Below are 18,567 nucleotides of genomic sequence, written 5' to 3'. Positions count from 1 at the left end.
TATAGTCTGTTTTCAAGCTCACTGATTCTTTCTTCTGATTGATCAGTTCTGCTATTAAGGTATTCTGATGCATTATTCAGTTTGTCAATTGCAATTGCATTTTTTAACTCCAGAATTTCTGCTTGTTTCTTTTTATTATTTAAATCTCTTTGTTAAATTTATCTGATGGAATTCTGAATTCCTTCTCCATGTTATCTTGAATTTCTTTGAGTTTCCTTAAAGCAGCTTTTTGAATTCTCTCTCTTAAAGGTCACCTATCTCTGTGTCTCCAGTATTGGTCCCTGGTGCCTTATTTAGTTTGTTTGGTGAGGTCATGTTTTCTTGGATGGTATTGTTGCTTGTGGGTATTTGTCAGTGTCTGGGCATTGAAGAGTTAGGTATTTATTGTAGTGTTCTCAGTCTGGGCTTGTTTGTGCCCATCTTTCTTGGAAAGGCTTCCCAGGTATTTGAAGGGATTTGGGCCCCAGGCCCAATAATGCTGTGGTTCCTGCAAACTTATAGAGGTGCAGTCTTGGTGGTCTTGTATAGAATCTAGAATAATTTTCTGGATTACTAGGCAGAGACTCTTGTTCTCTTCTCTTACTTTCTCTCAAACAAATGGACCTTCTCTCTCTGTGCTGAGCTGCCTGCATCTGGGGATGGGGTAACACAATCCCCCCTGTGGCCACCAATACTGGGACTAAAGAGGTCAGACTTGAAGCCAGGACAGCACTGGGTCTCACCAAAGGCTTACTGTAACCACTAACTGGCTACTGACTAGCTCATTCTAGGGTTCTACAATCAGTAGGTTCGGAAGCCAGCTAGGTTTATGTCCTTCCCTTCAGAGTGGAAAGTACTCCTGGGTCTTGAGTAGGTTCAGAGATGCTGTCTAGGAGCCAGGGATTCTAGTAAAAAAACCTTAGAAATCTGCCTTGTGTTCTGTTTTACTGCATCTGAGCTTGCCCTCAAACCACAAGACAAAGTCCTTCCCACTCTTCCCTCCACTTTCCACAGGCGGAGCTGTCTCTTTCCATGGCCACCACCACCACCACAGGTGACAAGAGTTACTTCCAGGCCACTGCTGATGTTCACTTAAAGCCAAAGGGCTCTTCAGTCAGCTTGTGGTGAACGCTGCCAGGCCTGGAAGTCACCCTTAAGGGATGTGGGCTCCCTTCTGGCCCAGGGTAAGTCCAGAAATTCTGTTTAAGAACCTAGGTCTGGACTCAAGGACCCCAAGAGTCAGCTTGATACTCTACCTCACTGTGGCTGAGTTGGTACCTAATGTGCAAGAAAAAGCCCCCTTTACGTTTCCCCATGCTTTTCTCAGGCAGAAAGAGTTTTTCACCATAGTCCCCACAGCTGGGAATATTCTGCATCTCCCCTAAAGCCAGCATGTCTCAGAGTTTCACCCAAGGCCCATGGCATATTACCTGGATATTGCCTTTGGTTGTTCGGGGCTGAAGGGCTCCTTAGTCAGATGATGAATCCTGCCAGGACTTGGTCTTTCCCTTCAAGGTAGCAGGTTCCCTTCTGGGCAGGTTCCCAGGGTGTGTTGAGAAATGTTGCCCAGGAGCTACGGACTGGAATGGGGGTCTGATATGGTTTGGTTCTGTGTCCCCATTTAAATGTCATGTTTAATTGTAATCCTCATTGTTGGAGGTGGGGGGCCTAGTGGGAGGTGATTGGATTATGAGGACAGTTTTTTATGGTTTAACACCATCCCCCTTGGTGCTGTTGTCACGATAGTGAGTGAGTTCTCATGAGGTCTGGTTGTTTAAAAGTGTGTAGCACCTTCCCCCTCTTTTTCTTGCTCTTGCTCCGGCCATGTAAGATGTGCTTGCTTCCCCTTTGCCTTTTGCCATGATTGTAAGTTTCCTGAGACATCCTTATGAGCTGAACAGATGCCAGCATCATGTTTCCTGATGCTGATTGTCAGAACCATGAGCCAATTAAACCTCTTTTCTTTATAAAATTTTCAGCCTCAGGTATTTCTTTATCACAATGCAAGAACAGGCTAATACAGGGCCTCAGGACTCTGCCTGATGCCCTATCCTGTTGTGGGTGAGCTGGTGTTCTAGATGCAAGGCAAAGTCCTCTTTGCTATTTGCTTTCCTCTCCTCAAGCAGAAGGAAAGAGTCACTTTCATTTCTGCGAGCAGGGCTGCCTGGGCTTGTGGGAGGAGTAGAACAAACACCCGCTTTTTCACTCTGTCCCTAGGTCATGTGCCACCCTAGTCCACTGGCTCTAAGCTCAGCAGTAGGAGGAATTTCAGTCTTTGTGTCATAGACTGCCTTTAAAGCTTACCAAGGACCCCAGAGCTCTTTGGCCCGCAGTGGTGATGTTTGTCAAGAAACTCAAGTTCTGACCACTGGGATGGGCGATTTCCCTCTGGCTAGGGCTTGTCCAAATGTTCCCTTTTTGGGCAGGAGCTGGCTAAGCCCAGCATGGCTTTGCTCTCTGCTGTGACAGGGCATAAGTTCAATCTTCCTTCAAGGGAGCAAGTGCCCCAGCCACTGTGCTCTTCCACCCCCTTGTGCACAGATTCTCTCTCTGTGCCTGATGGTCACTGCCTGGAGATTGGGGAGGGGTGGCACCAGCACTTCAAAGCTGTCTTTCATACCCTCTTCAGTGCTTCTTTCAGCAATATGAAGTTAAAACCAGGTGCTGTGATTGCTTACCTGATTTTTTGTTCTTATGTCAGTGCTTTTTTGTGTGTAGTTAGTTGTTAAAATTTGGTATTCCGGCTGGAGGGACAATTGATGGTGGCTTCTATTTGGCCATCTTGCTCCTCCCTTGAATATTTAATTTTAGATGCTAGTGGTGTTGTAAGGAGTTTCACTGTCAGGATCTGATGCTGAGGCCAATAGGGTCTATGTACTGCCTTCACGGAGCAGATGTTTAGAGAGAGCCTGCTGTGTGTCAGATACTGTCCTGAGAGATTTCAGCAGTGAATGAAACTCTCAAAAATTTCTGCCCTCATGAAACTTATACTTTATTGATAGTTTTGGCAGCCTTGCCTCTTGTATGTTGACATACAATTTTTCTTCTTTTAGGAGGGGTGGTGGGAACATTCCCATCATGCCCAAACTGCCAAGTACCGCTTATGCCAGTAAGTGGGAAAAACAACTTGGCTATGAGTCGATAGTGCTCCCTGACCCTTTCCTCTTAATTTATTTATTTTCCTCCAAGCCATTATTTGTTGCTCTTTCAAATGCAGTCTTTTTCTTTTTTTTTTAGCAAGTTTAAATCTTTTATTTCATATTTCTCCAGAAAAAGTAATTATAAGCTTATTCTACCATTTTTATACCAAAATTCTACCATTTTTATAATTATTTTATCTTAATTTATTTTCCTCCAAGCCATTATTTGTTGCCCTTTCAAATTCAGTCTTTTTCTTTAGCAAATTTAAATCTTTTATTTCATATTTCTCCAGAAGAAGTAATTATAGGCTTATTTTACCATTTTTATACCCAGTCAGAAAGTTAGCTAAAACAGCTCTTTTTTCCTATTTTCATTTCATTCCAGAAAAAAGTTATAAAACTAATTACCACATCAACCTTAAAAATATCTAAGAATATTTAAGTTCTATTTCTTTTTTTCTTACTAAGAAATTGATAAAAGAAAGACAAAGTGAAAAATTTTTACTAATTTATATTACAACTCAAATGGCCAGTTACATAGGTTGTAGTTCCTACATGATTAGATCATTTCTAAAATTAGTTTTTTGTGTGTGTAATTTTTATATTTTTAAATTTTATTTATTAAATTTATTGGGGTATTTATTAAATTTATTGGGGTATTTATTAAATTTATTGGGGTACAGATGGTATTTGGTTACATGAGTAAGTTCTTTAGTGGTGATTTGTGAGATTTTGGTGTACCCATTACCCAAGCAGTATACATTGCACCATATTTGTAGTATTTTATCCCTCACCCCACTCCCAGTCTTCCCCTCAGGTCCCCAAAGTCCATTGTATCATTCTTATGCCTTTGGGTCCTTATTGCTTACCTCCCACATATCAGTGAGAACATATGATGTTTGGTTTTCCATCCCTGAGTTACTTCACTTAGAATAATAGTCTCCAGTCTCATCCAGGTCGCTGCAAATGCTGTTAATTTATTCCTTTTTATAGCTGCATAGTATTCCATCTATGTATTTACTGCAGTTTCTTAATCCACTCATTGATTGATGGGCATTTGCATTGGTTCCACGATTTTGCAGTTGTGAATTGTGCTGCTGTAAACATGCATGTGCAAGTATCTTTTCGAATAATGACTTCTTTTCCTCTGGGTAGATACCCATTAGTGGGATTGCTGGATCAAATGGTAGCTCTACTTTCAGTTCTTTAAGAAATCTGCATACTGTTTTCCATAGTGGCTGTGCTAGTTTACATTTCCACCAGCAGTGTAGAAGTGTTCCCTGATCACCGCATCCATGCCAACATCTACTGTTTTTTGATTTTTTGCTTATGGCCATTCTTGCAGGAGTAAGATGGTATTGCCTTGTGGTTTTGATTTGCATTTCCCTGATAATTAGTTATGTTGAGCATTTTTTCATATGTTTGTTGGCCATCTGTGTATCTTCTTTTGAGAATTGTCTTTTCATGTCTTTAGCCCATTTTTTGACGGGATTGTTTATTTTTTTCTTATTGATTTGTTTGAATTCATTGTAGGTTCTGGATATTAGTCCTTTGTCAGATGTATAGATTGTGAAGATTTTCTCCCACTCTGTGGTTTGTTTGTTTACTCTGCTGACTGTTCCTTTTGCTGTGCAGAAGCTCTTTAGTCTGATTAGGTCCCAGCTATTTATCTTTGTTTTTATTGCATTTGCTTTTGGGTTCTTGGTAATGAAATCCTTGCCTAAGCCAATGTCTAGAAGGGTTTTCTAATGTTATCTTCTAGAATTTTAATAGTTTCAGGTCTTAGGTGTAAGTCCTTAATCCATCTTGAGTTGATTTTTTATAAGGTGAGAGATTAGGATCCGGTTTCATTATCCTACATGTGTCTAGCCAATTATCCCAGCACCATTTGTTGAAAAGGGTGTCCTCTCCTCACTTCATGTTTTTGTTTGCTTTGTTGAAGATCAGTTGGCTGTAAGTATTTGGGTTTATTTCTGGGTTCTCTATTCTGTTCCATTAGTCTATGTGTCTATTTTTATACCAGTACCATGCTGTTTTGGTGACTATGGCCTTATAGTATAGTTTGAAATCAGGTAGTGTGATGTGTCCAGATTTGTTCTTTTTGCTTTCTCTTGCTTTGGCTATGCAGGCTCTTTTTTGGTTCCATATGAATTTTAGAATTGTTTTTTCTAACTCTGTGAAGAATGATGGTGGTATTTTGATAGGGATTGCGTTGAATTTGTAGATTGTCTTTGGCAGTATGGTCATTTTCACAGTATTGATTCTATCCCTCCATGATCATGGGATGTTTTTCCATTTGTTTGTGTTGTGTGTGATTTCTTTCAGCAGTGTTTTGTAGTTTTCCTTGTAGAGGTCTTTCGACTGCTTTGTTAGGTATATTCCTAAGTATTTTATTTTTTTGGCAGCTATTGTAAAAGAGATTGAGTTCTTGATTTGATTATCTGCTTAGTTGCTGTTAGTATATAGAAGAGCTACTGATTGGTGTACATTAATCTTGTATCCAGAAACTGCTGAATTCTTGTATCAGTTCTAGGAGCTTTCTGGAGGAATCTTTAGGGTTTTCAAGGTAAACGATCATATTGTCAGCAAACAGTGACAGTTTGACTTCCTCTTTATTGATTTGGATTCCCTTCATTTTTTTCTCTTGTCTGATTACTCTCGCTAGGACTTCCAGTACTATGTTGAAGAGGAGCAGTGAGAGTGGGCCTATTCCCTTTCTCAGAGAGAATGCTTTCAACTTTTCCTTATTCAATGTTATATTGGCTGTGGGTTTGTCATAGATGGCTTTTATTACATTAAGGTATGTTCAAATTCAGTCTTTAGGAGTAAAATGTGAAAGCGGATGTATGGCTGTTTGAGTTTGTCTATGTTGCTGAACAGTATGAATGTGGGTTTACTTCAGAGCTGTTGCCAGAAAGGAGCAGTAATTACACTTGAAATTACTATTGAAATTGGGCTTAAAACTTAATAGAAAAAGAAACCTTTATGTCTGAGCACTAGTTACAAATAAAAGGCAATGAGAGAAAGAAAAAGCTGGGAACATTTGAATACATAACAAAAAGAAATGCTTTATTTGTAAATTGTAGAACATGGAGCAGATTCCTATAGCAATATATCGGAACAATAGGCATAACATCACACTGTTTCAGAGGCTACCTGTATATACATCTACTCCTTTATTATTGCTAAGGTTACTTTCTGATTTCACAGGTACTCAGGTGATTGAAGATAGAGGGAATGTGGGTTTAGATATGAAACAGTAATACTTTCAAATCTGGGAGGCAGCAACAAGGCTCTCCTATGTACTCACTATGCTGACTTGGTAAGTCATGACTTTCATCAAACTCAGGTTCCTTATCAGAAAAATGAAGAAGTGAATCAGGTGCTTTTTAGGATTCCTTATAGGTTTTAGCTTTAAATTTCCATGATGTCGCCTGGGTTTTGGTGTGAATATAGTTGAGCTGCTGGCAGTACATATTTTACGCAATTCTTTGAGTCTAATTGAGCAATTTCTTTATTAGAATGGACTTAAACATATACACACAGACACACACATATATGGATATATAGCACCACCTGAGTTTTTATAGTCAGTAAGTGCCATTCAGCAAATAATAGGGGATGCTTTCTGGATTTAAATAGATTTAATCTGGACACTGTTAAAATGTGTACCTTGTGAAGCTTTCTGTTTTCCTAAAGGAAAAATAATTGTAGTGTTCATTAAGCACCCATACTTTAAGTACTATTGATGGCATTATTAGTATTCTAGAAACTGTGATAGGGGCTTATGGACCTTATCCTATTTAGTACTAATGACAACCTTACAAGATAGATACTATTATTGCCAACTTCAAATGAGGACATTGAGATGGAGAGTTGAGGTAACTTACCCAAGGCTACTCAGCTTGCAAGTTAACAGAAACACTTAGGATTCAAATTAAGGTCTGACTCATTCCAAAGCTGTGGCTCTTTTGTTCTTTTAGGTTTTAGGAATATATTAAAAAATAGTCAAAAGCCTGTCTTGAAGGAGTTTCAGATTAATAGAGGAGACAAGAAAGACTAATATGTGGTTCAATATGAAAATGTCACTGAAATGTCAAAATTATAGAAGAGTATTGAGGAGATTGTACCCAGGCTAGATAGAAATCTCAGAGGTGAGAAAGGGTGTGTTGGAGAGGGAAGTACAAGAAATCCAGGCAGTTCTGACTGCCTAGTACTTAGTAGATGTAGGATTATAAACTTCAGGAAAATAATTTTTTGAACACTTCATTTTTAGAGAGGTGGTATGGCTAGGGTTGATTCATATTTGTCCACTTAAAGCTATTGTGCGAAGTGGTGTCTAAGGAATATATGATGATGGCACGGACAGGAACTTTCACTTGTTTATTCACTTGTTCATTTATTCATTCATTTTATTTATTCAATACATTTTCATGATATATTCATCCAATGTATATTTTCATACATATTAATTTGATACATTCAATACATTGAATTCTTACTGTAAATGTTTAATGTGTTCGATAAAGGCAATACAAAGAAACACAGGCATACCTCGTTTTATTGTGCTTTACTTTATTGCACTTTGCAGATACTGCATTTTTTACAGATGGAAGGTTTGTGGCAACTCTGTATTGAGCAAGTGTATCAGCTCCATTTTCCCAACAGCGTGTGGTCACTTCCTGTCTGTGTCACATTTTGGTAATTCTTGCGATATTTCAAAATTTTTCATTATTATTACATTTTTATGGTGATTTGTGATCAGTGCTCATTGATGTTACTACTGTAATTGTTTTGGGGACCAAAAACCAAGCCCATTTGAGATGGTGAACTTAACAAATGCTGTATGTGTTCTGACTGCTCTACTAACCAGCCTTTCCCCATCTGTGTCTCTCTCCTTGGGCCTCCCTATTACCTGAAGTACAAAATCATTGAAATTAGGTCAATTAATAACCCTACAGTTGCCTCAAAGTGTTCAAATGAAAGGAAGAGTTGCATGTCTCTCACTTTAAGTAAAAAGCTAAAAATAGTTAAGCTCAATGAGGAAGGTATGTCAAAATCTAAGACAGGCTGAAATCTGGGCCTCTTGTGCCAAACAGCCAAGTTGTGAAGGCAAAGGAAAAGTTCATGAAGGAAATTAAAAATGCATTCTATCAAATATTTAAAAAATAATACAAGTGCTACACATACTCTTCTAGAAAAATTGAAGAAAAAACTCCCCAAATCAGTCTATAAAGTCAGCATTACCCTGATGCCAAAATCAGACAGAAACATTGCAAGAAAGAAAAACTATATCTCTCATGAACGTTGTCATGGGCTGAATGGTGACCCCCAAAAAGATAAATTCATGTCCTAATCCTCAGAATCTGTGAATAGTACCTTATATGGCAAAAGAGTGAATGTTACTTTATATGGTAAATGATGTGATCACATTATAAGGATCTCATGAGGATGAGGTTATCCTGGATGATCTGGTTGGGATCTAAATGCAATCATATGTATTTTATATGAAAAAGGCAGAGAGAGTTTTGGCACAGGCACATAGAGGAGAAAGTGATGTGAAGACAGAAGCAAAGACCAGAGTGATAGCACCACAGGCCAGGGAACACCTGGAACCACCAGGAGCTGGAAAAGGCAAAGACGAGATTCTCTCTTACAGCATCTCTCTATAGGGTGTGCAGCCTTGTTGACACCTTGATTTTGGATTCATGGCCTCTAAAACTGTGAGAGAATAAATTTACATTGTTTTAAGCTACAAAGGTTGTAGCAATTTGTTTAAGCAGCCTTAGGAAACTAATAGAAACATAGGTACTAAAGTTTTTTAGCAGAAACATATATGAAATTTTTAATGTAAGTGTACATTTTCTGTTTTATTAATTTCTAATTTTATCTTTATTATTTCTTTCTTATTGGTTTATTTTGGCTTTAACTTGATTTTTTTCTAGTTTTAAAGGTGGGAGCTTAGTTAATTGGTTCCAGACCATTTTAATTTTCTAATATAGGCATTTAGCGATATAAATTTTCCTTTAAACACTGCATTAGTTGCATCCTGCAAGTTTGAAATGCTGTGTTTCATTTTTATTCAGTTCAAAATATTTTTAATTTCATTTTTTGAATCTAAGTTATTATAGTTTGAATATGTGGGTTGGAGGAGAAGGTGGAGTTCAGATGGTTCCCAGGTTTCTAATTAAGAGAGTAGTGGTGCCATAACTGGAATACGAACACTGGAGGAGAAACATGTTTTGGGGAATGATATTCCATTTTGAATTATGGGATTAACATCCCTATGAGATAGTGCTTCCATTTTTGGAAAGGCTCCTGTTTGATTAATTTCATTTTAAGCCATGTGGGTTCATTTTCAATCTTATTTATATTCCTTAAAAAAATTAACACTTCTAACCCTGTGTCTCTTAAACAAGAGGAGATTTGTTCATCTTGGTTTAATGGGTATTTAATATAATAAGAATGCTGTACATGTTACCCCAGAGTCCATTTTGGGTTATTTCATATTCTCAGTGTACCCTTCAGGCTGCATCTTCTTGTCATTTGCTGCATTTTGTACCCGTATCTACATGGTTAAAAGTATCTACATGGGGCCAGACTACCTGGATTGAATTCTATTTCTGCCATACAAGCTGTGAGAACTGCTTGCTCATCTGTAAAATTAGGATAACATAGGTACCTATCTCATGGGGTTTGTTAGAAGGACTAAATAAGTCCCTATTCTTAAAGCATTTAGAAGAGTACCTGAAACAACCAGTAAAGGTAGTTCATGAGCAGATACTCTGATTCTGAGATATGTTAAGTCTGCAGTCAAGGACCCTGAAAACTGCAAAGGGAATTTTTTTCCAAGACAAGTTTAGAGTTCCTAGGGAATAAAGCTGCACTGATAACCACCATCCTTTTCCATTTCAGGCATGGGATGTACTTGTTCCTTCAGTTGCTGACATCAGAAGAAAAATTAATATAGTCCATTAGTGGTTGACTTCAACTGATATCCAAAGGTGAAAATACCTATGACAGTTTGAGAAAGATGATAGGCAGGAGCAACAGGACAATAGCCTTCCCTTAATGGTCAAATTCATGCTTAATGCCATTTACCCATTTTGTTAACTTAAGGAGCTATCTGAAGTTTCAATTATAAACAAACTCAGAGGAATTTAGCAAGAATGACAAATTTATTTATCTTTGCTAAAGATAATATCTTTAGGCTGGGGACAAAAGATGATTTTCTTGCCCACTTGGAGAACAGTTTTCTTTTTAGGCGAAATGTGTGAGGGTGTGTGTGTGTGTGTGTGTGTGTGTGTGTGTGTGTGTGTGTTTAGTTATGTTTGAGTCATGCTCATTCATTAAAAGAGGACCATTTTTTCCAGCCCATAATTGCATATACAGTATTTTAATCTTTCATTAGACCCTAAGCTGCATTAAAGGATGTTTCACACCTGTTTACTGTTGTCTAATGCTTGATATGTCTAGCACATACCAAGTTTTAATAACTATTTTTGAATAAATGAATGACCTGGACCTGAGTATACATGAAGGAGGGGATCATAACCATTTTCCTATTATCTCCTTCCATCTCCCTTGCATTAGGAAAGTAAAATAAATTCTGGGTACTATTAAATATATCATTTCCTTCTACTATTAAATATAAAATTGCCCTTTGGAGTAGAAGTTCCTAATCACAATAATAAGATCCCATACTTCTTTTAATGGGAAGAGATTTTAGAGGACATCTAGTCCAATTCAACCTCCACCATTAACATATGTGAAAATGGACACTAGGGGAGTTGAAGTGATACTGCCTTGATTACACAGCTGGTAAATTTATATCCAAGACTACAGTCCAGGTCTTTAGATTTCTAATCTAGCACTTTTCTAGGAACCAACTATGCTCCTTGAGCTGAATTGGGTAATTGTGAATTGTTTACTTCTGTGGCTAAAGCAACAGATAAAGAACATTGTATTTTTGGTCATATTTGGAATGTTTAAGAGTAGGAGGACTATAGAGTTGGGAGCCAAGTAGCATTGCTTGAAAATGAAATATAAAGGATTTGGACAAGAGATTTAGCAGAGCAAACCAAGAGAAAGTAATATACTCTTCTCACCAAAAATAAATTTTATGGAGAACTATCAATGGAAGTCTTTTTCCTTTATCAGTTAATTCTTGGTAATTCCCTCAATTGATGATTCTTTGGTTTGTATCGAGTGAGAGAGACAGAGATCTTTTTTTCTCAGCACACTTTTTTTGTTTCTCTTTTAAGTGCTAACCAAAAAAACATGTGCATCCAAATTGGTATGCTTACTTACTTTGAGAGAACATTTATAATTGGTTTTCTCAGGAGAATAGTCTTCTAGATAATTGCCTTACCAGTTTGGAGTGGAGAGATGCTGGATTGGGCTCTGATAGACAATTTGCTTTATCAAAAAGGCCTCGACATGTAGAAAAAACCTTACACAATTGATCAGGCAAAAATAAGGGATTTGGATGTTTTTATACTTTTTCTTGATGTTGCCTTTTGTTTCTCTGTTTCTAGCAAATACAAATGGAAATAAATAATGATCAGACTATTTTGGAATGTTGCTGAGTTCTACTAGCTAATAATGAGTTCTATTTAGCTAACTATATACAACACAAATAAATGCCTGTATTTCTTGCTTTGGGGAATCATTAATCTCTTCTAATTGTCCTCAAAATTATTAAGAAAACAGAACTCTGGGTCTTTATACACTTATTCATTGATAGCATTGCACCACCACTATTATAGTCAAATTGTAATTTGTTATTTCTATTCAGGCTCTTTGCCTTTTATAAAAAAGATGTAAAATATATAAGAATATGGGAGAAATATGGATGCAAACTAAATCATTTTATTCTTAATCTATTTTAATGAAAGCATTTGAGAAAAGTTTGAAGGGTTGATTTTGATAATTTTAGGGCTTTTATTTGTAAGGAGGGGCCAAAGTTCTAGTAAGTAACTTAATACTAGACAAACACAAATCAAAAACTAATTCGTAGAGTTAATGTGTGATTGCCATATCCAAGTAAGGATAAAAACAAACATCATAATCAAGTTCTGGAAGAAGTATATTATTTGAGGTTTGCAGGAGTAAAGAAAGTGTCACTGTATTAGTGTATTAGGGTTCTCTTAGAGGGACAGAACTAATAGGATATATATAAATGGGCATTTATTAAGTATTAACTTACATGATCACAAGGTCCTGTCTGCAAGCTGAGGAGCAAGGAGAGCCAGTCTGAGTTCTAATACTGAAGAACTTGGAGTCCGATGTTCAAGGGCAGGAAGCATCCAGCATGGGAGAAATATGTAGGCTGGGAGGCTAGCCCCATCTCTCCCCTTTTCACATTTTTCTGCCTACTTTATATTCATTGGAAGCTGATTAGATTGTGCCCACCAGATTAAAGGTGGATCTGCCTTCCCCAGCCCAGTGACTCAAATGTTAATCTCTTTTGGCAACACCCACACAGACAAATCCAGGATTAATAATCTGTATCCCTCAATCCAATGAAGTTGACACTCAGTGTTAACCATCACAGTCACTTATGTTTGGAATGAAACTACTTTAGTAATTAACTCATCTCCCTAGGTATTTGTCCATTTATTAAGCTATGTTATAATGCTAATATTTCCCTTTACAACTACAATTATTCTAGTTGTGTTCCTGGAAAAACCTATTAAAGTATTTTCTTAATTAATTTACATCTCTCTAATTCTATTACTAAGGCCCATTTTAAAATGATTTGTTCATTTACGTGTCTTCAACTCATTAATGATATATAAATAATTTCCTTTTATTGTATATTATTATAGTAGAAAAATGTTGTAAATACTAAAATTACTCCAAAATTATAAAGGTAAACTATGGAATTTGATAAGAGCATTTAATTCATCATATTTACCTAGGATGCCAATTGTTATTTCTGAACTACTACATATGTACTGTCAAGTCAAGGGATATTCAATATCTTATATCCATATGAAGGCTGTTCATGAATGTTTATGTTAATTGTTTTGAATTCTTACTTGGATATAATATAATTTAAAATTGGGTCCTATTTTCCTCTTAACCCTTGTTCTCAAAAGAGTGGACTGAATTTCTATGGGAGACCTGAGGGGGAAGAAGATTTTTCATGGGAAAATTTTTTCTCTGGAAGCAGGGAGATGAAAGGTGGACCTTGAGACCTCACTGTTCACTAAGCTGTCTCCCTCTATTGAACTAACAGAACTAGAGCTAACCAACTGGGAGGTTTTCTGTAAGCATCATTATTTTCTGCAAGTCCACCCATCTTCTGGGCCCAGAATCATCCCCATGCATACTGAACTCTGGTGAGGACAGCCTTCAACAGGTGGTGTCAAAGCTCAGCTGGGAATGGATCTGAATCCTCAGACCCCCAGCTCACTGTCTAGTTTTTTGCCCTGGTCATTTTATTGATTTATAAAAATGAGACTTTGCACTTAACAGAGTTAAATATTTTGGATCTTAGTTTACTTTATATAAGAATTATATATATTCATATACACATAATACGTATGAGAAAAGTATCTACATCCACTGTTTAAGTTGAGAGGAAAAATAATCTCGAGAAGGCAGTGAGCTTTCTCGGCAGTAATATGAGTTTTTTGAATTTTTACAAAGAGAAGGGGCCAAAACATGACATAATTTTGTTTAAGGCAAGAATATCTAATTGCTATTTAATGATATCAAACAATATGACATATCTAATCACAACATTACACTTTTTAGTACTCCCTTCCCCTGGCATATCTCCCTCCAAGAAGATTCTCCAGGAATATAGGAACTTATTTGGGGCTTTGACTCAGAGTGGATTTTCTAGGACAGTTGTATATGAAGCAGATCTCCTCACTCTTGGGAGTGAGGACTGTTGGAGAAACTAGCCATACTGTGTGCCCAGTCGCCCCTCCTTTATTTAGCCTTTTATAGAAGCAAAATTGGTAGATCTTTTAAACATCCCCCAAAAGATGCCTGGTACCCATAAAGAATCAGATAGAATCATTAATGACATACAGTAATTTTGTTAAAGCTCATCAAGTGAAACCATCTGGTTTCTGTTCATTTATAAATGAAAAATTAATTACCACGCACTAAGTTAAATAATAAGAAATGAAAACTCATCTTCAAAATTAAGTTCACTGTCTCTTGATGACTGAATCTGGAAAAAATACTGTTTCTTCCTGTACATTGAAAATTTTCAGCATGTATCATAAATGCACTAAGTAGTTAGCTATTTAAATTGCATCTTTATTTCAAGATTTCCTTGCAAGTTGCTACTACTTAACAACTTTCTTTCTTTTTTTTTAATTATACTTTAAGTTCTAGGGTACATGTGCACAACATGCAGGTTTGTTACATAGGTATACATGTGCCATGTTGGTTTGCTGCACCCATCAACTCGTCATTTACATTAGGTATTTCTCCTAATGCTATCCCTCCCCCAGGCTCCCACCTCCCGACAGGCCCCGGTGTGTGATATTCCCCGCTCTGTGTCCAAGTGTTCTCATTGTTCAATTCCCATCTGTGAGTGAGAACATGCGGTGTTTGGTTTTCTGTCCTTGTGATAGTTTGCTCAGAATGATGATTTCCAGCTTCATCCATGTCCCTGCAAAGGACATGAACTCATCCTTTACCAACTTTCTACTATTTCTTCTATTACAACTTACTATTATTACAAACAGCATCATTTGCTTTAATTTTATGTATTTCCTATCTACAGTTCATGAGGAACTGTTAATAAGTTGCACTTGGAAATCAGAAATAGTTTTCCCCTTTGCTTTTAGGTTCTCTTTCAATCCATCTTTCTTGCTACCACCATAGTTATCAGCCAGACATATTTGTTTGCTCCATTTCTTTGCTTCAAAAGTGTTGTTGGTTCCACATTGCTAGGAGGATAAAGTCATAATACTTTCATTATCCTAGAATATAAATCTCTTCATATGTTAGTTCAAGGTCATTTTCTGCTTCTTCTACTCATTTGTTCTATGTTTTTTCTACCCATTTGGGAATTCTTGCTGATCTCTGAACATTTCATGCGCTGGAACACTCGTGTGTGTTTTATGCTTTATGACCTTTAAGGAAAGTCTCTTCCTTAGGACCTGTGACACCCCATAGGGCTATGCAATAAACAGAGGGTGACCCTAGTTCTCAAATAAGCCAAGGTCTCTAGTCTTCAAGGCCCTTCCCAGAAACAGGATGTCTCTCTGCAGCATGGAGGAGTATATGAGGTAAGAATGTTGTGGTTGGAAAGCACCATAGGCTGATAATTTTCACTCCATGAAAAGCAACAAAAACGGTCATAACACCTCTCTCCATCCCCCTTCTCTATAAGAGTGGTGATGCATGGCCACAGTGGCCCAGCTGTGAGTAGCAAAAGACCCCTCTGTGATTCATCTCATTATGGAGTGAGTGATATCAGCTTCGAGATTTTGCACCATTTGGGCACTTGAAGAACCCTACCTTCAGATGGCGGGCTGAGGCAAAGCAGCTAATATATGGATATTGCTTGCCACCATATTTGATAGTAAATAAAGGAAAAGTAAATTCCTAGTGGCTATACCCTGCTTCTGCACAGTTTTTTTTTCCTCATCAAAAAACAGATGAAGAGAAAAAGCATTCCAGTTCTGCAGAACCAAGAATGTACTATATTCTTTGTATGGAATTAATAATTTCCTATTTTCTGCCTGATCACCCATCTCTTTTTGAAACTTTCTTCCTTCCTGTCATTGAGAGTGCCTCTCTGCTGCATTGTGCTCCAGCAGCTCTTTTGTGTATACTTCTATTACAGAGGTTTCATATTATACCATTGTTGTTTGTTCATCTGTCTCCTTCACTAAACTATATCTCATCCATTTGGGTATGTCTAGCACCTACATGGCTGAGTATAAGCCTTCAATAAATATTGAATGAATGAAAGACACCACAAAATGAGCAAAAATAAGTTAATTAAGACATCTTTTAGTTTTGCTATGTTGTTAAATTTTTCTTATATTTCACAGGTAGAAGCAAAGTAACTTTTACTACATGTAATTTATTTCAATTTAATATTTAGGGAGTACTTTCGAAGCATTATACTAAGTGCTTTGAGTGACACACTGATGTCTAAGCCCCCAATTAATTCCAAAAACATTTCTAATACACGCTTTTTAAAAATAGTATTAGGGACTGAATGAATTTGGATTAAATTAAATGTTTTTTGAGTATTTTCAAAAGAAGTGGGAAGGTTAGCAGACCTATGTATTCATTTAACAAACATTGATTGAGCACCAACTATGGACCAGGTTTGATGCTTGGGTAACAAAGATTGACAACATCATCAAACACAATCTCTGTTCATGGAACTTACAATTTGGTCGATGAGCATAATTAGACAAATAAATATAGAAATAATTGTTTAGAGAGTTAAGTGCTAGGAAGAAAATTATTGAGTATAATGATGATTCTATTTTTTCTGTCTTGGAAAGAAATAGTAGTTAGAAATTGTTTGCCTCAAAATATAAAAAAGAAAGTTTTTGGAAAATTTATCTAGGGTACCTTGAAGCCTTAGCAAATGTTATATAATCAGAATCCTTCAGTTATCTTTAAAGGTATTAATAAATGAAATGCTATAGAAACCATATTGATAAGAAGAATGAATTAACTTATTTATTTTCTATTGAAATTTTTATTTATGGTTTGGTAGGAAAAGCAAAAACTCATATGTAAATATCAACATTAAAAAGAGAATGATCATACATCCTTAGCTCCTCAGCAGTTTCTGTCATATCTGGCTTTCGTTTCATTTTTAGTGCTGTTTTGTTACAATGACAAGAGGATTGAATTGAAAGCCTGTTGAAGAATTTTATTATCTTTTAAAATCTATTGTCAAAGACAATTGGGGTTGAAAGCTTGGTGATAAATGTCAACAGTAATATGAAATGTATAGAAGCAGGGACCCCTTTATCTGTTCATTTAAACATCCTCATCAGTCGCACACCTACAGATAATGGGTGAAGGTGAGAGATGGTAACAGAACAGCTCATTAGGGCTGACTGTGTTAATTGACATTTGACCCACATTTTGTAGGTCCTGGTAATTTTTTGAGTATTTATTGATTCTTTTTCCTGACTAGAACAGCATTTATGCTTTCATAAAAAGAAGATCCAGAAAGAGCTATGTTTGAAATTTAGAATATATTTCTAAGGGAAGATGATATGCTCATTCTCTATCAGTTATTATTTTGAGGCACTTTTGTTTTTGATAACAATAGTAACTTGTAAAGATTGAAGAGTCCCTGACCTTCATTTATTCAGCAAACATTGATTGAGCACACTATGTGCCAAGTCCTTTTCTTGGCACTGCCTGTATAGGTGGGGCCCTGTTCTATGAATCTGAGAGAATAATACACTCCATTATCAATCATCAATAATGTTAACTTTGTCTCATGTATTACTATTGTGTTGTTGATTCATTTCTTTTTGTGGTATGTTTGGTGGGGAGAAGGTTGCAATAAGAAAATAAAATGAATATTCTAGTTCTCATTTTGAATTTGATTTAAAACTGAAAAGTGTTTAGTGTCTATCTTTTTGAATTAGATAAATCTTTGTCTTAGGAAAACAACCCAAAGTAGCTGTTGTTTTCCTCTGAGTTGGCTCTGTTCTCAGGCTGACTTCTCTATGAGGTAGCAAAGCGAGTTCCCTGAAACCTTAGGCTTCCATGGTTCTTTTTATTAGCTGATAATTACCCTCTTTCTTCTATGTCAATATCTCTAAACATTCTTATTGGCTCTGCCTGGGTCATGTAAAATCTTGGGACAAGATGTTCTGATTGGTCAATTGAGGTTGTGTGCTACTCCTAGGAGAGAAAGATAAAGTGAAAATATTGACAGCATTTATAGTCATACGAAGTGATGAAAGGGCAGAGTGCTAACTGGGGGTTGGGGAGGGAGGAGAGAGGTGCTGTTTCCTGAAGAAGGACTAAGAGATGCTAGCAGGTAAAACAACGGATGTCTACCACAAATATATGCAAAGCCTAATTGTTTGGGCGGCTTATTTAAAGAAAATTCCTTAATATATTCAAATAAATCTAGGCTTTCATATCACTTTGCATAATAAATTTACCAAAGAGCATAAAATCTAAGAGTATATTGGAAATCACCTCTATTTAAAAGATCAACCTTTTCTTGTTTGTTTAATTACTAGGCCTTTTAGAAAGAACATTCCTCTATTCCTTTTGACAGATTAATATTTTGGGGGAGTGTATTAGTTTGTTCTCACACTCCTAGAAAGAACTACCTGAGACTGGGTAACTTATGAAGAAAAGAGGTTGAAAGGACTCACAGTTCCACAGGCTGTACAGGAAGCATGGCTGGGAGGCCTCAGGAAACGTACAGTAATGGCAAAAGGTGAAGAGGAAGCAAGCACATCTTACCATGGTG

The 18,567-nt window shown here is 36.8% G+C and overlaps 1 protein-coding gene across 8 annotated transcripts in view; it reads left to right on the top strand.

Moving 5' to 3' along the window:
- The window catches only part of CTNNA3 (catenin alpha 3), a 1,849,205-nt gene that overhangs the window by 321,732 nt on the left and 1,508,906 nt on the right, over window positions 1-18,567 (top strand). The window lies entirely within an intron of this gene.

The sequence above is a fragment of the Pan troglodytes genome, chromosome 8 (assembly GCF_028858775.2).
Source record: "Pan troglodytes isolate AG18354 chromosome 8, NHGRI_mPanTro3-v2.0_pri, whole genome shotgun sequence".
Classification (NCBI taxonomy): Eukaryota; Metazoa; Chordata; class Mammalia; order Primates; family Hominidae; genus Pan; species Pan troglodytes.
Note: the sequence above shows the minus strand (reverse complement) of the source record. Positions and strands in the feature narration are given on the sequence as shown.